We start from the raw sequence: 3,842 nt of genomic DNA on the forward strand, positions 1-3,842 counted from the left end.
CTGTGAGCAGTGAAGCAATAGCACTCTACCCAGGGGGACAGCTTGATGCTCTGTCTCAAAAAAAAAAAAAAATACTGGGGGTGGTGAGGTTAGAGGAGGAGGGGTGGAGCTTACAGAGAAGGGATTGTGATGGGAGAAAGAATACAGGCTCTGGAGTCAGACTCTGGCTTCTACTCCTGGCCTCACTGTAGATCAGCAGTGAGAACTTGGGCAGGTTACAAATACACCATAAGCCCCTGTTCCCCCAACTGGAAAATTGGGGTAATCATCTCAAATCTGAGGAAATTGTAAATGAATTCAAAATTATACATATATATAATAGCATAAAATATAACAGTAAACATGCTAAAATGTAACTTCTAACAATGTAAGTGATTACATTCTTTCCAATCCATCCTTAGTCCCTAATCTCTAGGAGGTGGCAGCTAGGAAAGGGAACTAAAGCACACACACTGTAAACAAGCAGAGAACAGAGAAGGAAAATGAGCAGATCACCCACCCAGGATGGAGAGTAGCAGAAGCAAAGAAGGCACGTGTTTCAAAAAATATATGTAAGGCAAGAAGTGCTTCGAGCAAGAAAAAAGTGCATCACAATTCCTGCCTGGAGATTTTTCCCCATCATCTATCATCCAAGCCTCAGTGTTTACATAATTAGGGAATGCAAAGTGTTTTGTTTTTTCTTCACCGAGCATGCCTAATTTAAATTCCATTGCATTCCAGATCACAGGAGATCAACGTGTAAATTAAAAGCTGTTTGAATCTGAAATGAGATGTGAGATGCAACTTTTGAGCTTTCTACTTGAAGAAACAGTATTATTGTTTTTAGTAAAAAAAAGAGAGAGGGGGATGAGAAGATTGTTTTTTCCATCATGGACTGAAAAATTGAAAAGGAAGGAAAAATCATGCTCCAAGTTTGACTGAAGAATAGTCTGATTTATTAATAAAATTGCTATCAATAGTTAAAACAATGCCGGGCGCCGTGGCTCATACCTATCATCCTAGCACTCTGGGAGGCCAAGGTGGGTGAATTGCTTGAGCTCAGGAATTCAAGAGCAGCTTGAGCAAGAGCAAGACCCTTGTCTCCACCAAATATAGAAAAACCAGCTGGGCATTGTGGTGGATTCTTATGGTCCCAGCTACTGAGGAGGCTGAGGCAAGAAGATCACTAGAGCTCAAGAGTTTGAGGTTGCTGTGAGCTGTAATGCCAGGGCACTCTACCCAGGATGACAAAGTGAAACTATCTCAAAAAAAAATAGTTATAACAATTTGCTATGTTTATGTATGCATATGTGCGTGGCGTGCATGTATATAGAATGGCAATATGTACATGTAGAAATAGATGCATTTATACATCACATGCATATGTGATGGCAATCACACCTACCTATATATAAGTAGCAATCATCATCAATGCCAGATCTATCTCTACGGTATAACTTTTCACACAGGTGAGGTCTCTTAAGGTCAGTGACTCTCTAAATATAAAAATAGCTCCACTTATGGGTGTCTAGAGCTCCAGGAAACAGGTGGCCTAGGAGTGACACGGAGATATTTAAGGCATCAACTCTCCTCCCTAAAGTGGACATTTTTGGTTTTCTGACTTTGGAGATGCAGATATTTTCAACCTTTTAATTCTAGGCTCTCCTACCCCTGTGCCTATGGTGCAGCACACACCCTATGAATACGGCCTGTTCAATTCAAGCAAAACAGCTGCCGACAGGCCACTTCCTCATGTCTCACCTGGGCCAAACCCGCCAGCCTATCTTTGACATTGATATACCAAAATGGTCATTTTACTGAAACTCCTAACATGTCCATCAAAAACTAATTCAATCTCAACAGCATCTTAAGCAGACTCTTCTAAAACCAATTTCTGGTCAATGGGCTGCTTGAATCAGTCAATTTTTTTTCCTCCTGCTAACATAGCTTAATGATTTTAATTAATGATTATTTTTAACTCTTTCATGCAGACAAGTTTTCTTCCCCCTTAAATAATTTATGATGCCAGGATTTCAAATGGAAATTTTCCCTCCTGGGCAGCTCTGGCAAATCATAATTCTCTTTTCCTCCCGGGATGAGCTTATGTTGGCTGTAATCTCGTATTATCACTGACACAGGGCTCCTTTTTTAAGAAGGCAGATTAATTAAAGGTGGGGAAAAACGTGGGTGTGTAAGAAGAAAGCATTCTCTTATTATACAATTATTGAGTAATTTGGAAGGCACAGTAGATATCACCAGATCTGTGTAAAATGAGGAGGCTGGTTTGACCCTCCCTTGTGTCTGCTCCAGCTTTAGCATTCTGTGAATCCATTCCCCACTAGACTTTGACCTCCTGCTAAACAGTCACCAGGGCTTCTTATTCCAAAGCCCTGCGCCAGGCTGGCACACAGCAGGACCTCATTGCTTGTTTGCTCACAAATGAATACAGTATCTTGCCTTTTCATACTCTCCATTTTGATTTTTTCTGATGATAGCAAGAATTTCATGTTACCATTCGTGGCTCACAATTCTATTCTTCAGGGTCACAGAATTATACTCGCAAAATTTCCCCATTTTATGTTCTATTTCAATATATTTAGGAGGTGCAAGTTTTTAGTTCCAGAGATGAATTGTATAGAGGTGAAGTCAGGGCTTTTTGCGTAGCCATCACTGGAATAGTACGTGGTACCTGACAGGTAATTTTGATCTCTCCTCCCTCTCCCACCCAGTATTTTCTTATGTGGCTATAGGGCACATACACACATACTGTTATCAATGCTAACGATTTTGTAGAGGGGGGTCAGTTCATGCCTTTACTCAACAAGTATGTTTAGGACCTGCATTGGGCACTTATTACAACGTTGAACTAGGCAGTTACCTTTGTCAAGTACTTTATAGGATAATAAAGAAGACAGATAAATAAATATAAATATAAAATATAAAATAGTGCTGTGAAGAGTGAGCATAAAAAAGTGTGGGAACAGAAGAATAGCTGACCAAGTCAGAGGAATTCAGGGAAGGGTTCCCAAAGGAAGTAGCAGACTTAAGCCTTGAGGTTAAATATGAGTTAGCCGGGAGAAAGTGGGGGAGGCGCTGGAATGGGTGTTTATTGAGAAGGCAATAAAGGACCATGGGAAAAGGATAAGCAGGGGAGGCACTTTGTGTTTTAGAAAGCTCTCTCTAACTGCAGTCAGAAAATTAGAAAAGGACAAGACCAGAGTCCAGGAGAAGCATAGGAAGGACTTCAGATGGGCAGTGAAGATGAAAAGAATGGCAGCAGGCAGAGAATGAGATAGATTCTGGATGTATTGGGGAAGAAAGTGAATGCATGCAGATGTGGGGACCCAAGCGGGTGATGACATCTGCTTTGAAAGATTGGATGGCTGGGTGGATGTATCATCTGCTATGATAGGAAACACTTCCTAAAGCAGCGGCACTTGGGGAGGAGGAATGATGAATCCATAAGGCCATATGTGATACCCAAGATGAGATGTCCAACAGAGCTACGTTCTGAATGTTTGTGTTCCCCAAAATTCATATGTTTAAACCTAATTCCCAATGCAATCGTATTTGGAGGTGGGGCCTTCGGAAGATAAGTCACGAGGGGCCCTCGTGAATGATGTCAGCATCTTTATAACAGACATAAGAGAGATGATGTCTATCTTTACCAAGTAAGGAAACAGCCAGAAGGTGACCATCTGCAGACCAGGGGGTAGGTCCTCAACAGAACTGAATAGGCCGGCTCAGCGCCTGTGGCTCAAGCCACTAAGGCGCCAGCCACATACACCTAAGGTGGTGGGTTCGTATCTCCAGCCCGGGCCCGCCAAGCAACAATGATGGCTGCAACCAAAAAATGGCCAGGC

The sequence above is a fragment of the Otolemur garnettii genome, unplaced genomic scaffold (genome assembly GCF_000181295.1).
Source record: "Otolemur garnettii isolate 467f Iridium unplaced genomic scaffold, OtoGar3 scaffold00031, whole genome shotgun sequence".
Classification (NCBI taxonomy): domain Eukaryota; kingdom Metazoa; phylum Chordata; class Mammalia; order Primates; family Galagidae; genus Otolemur; species Otolemur garnettii.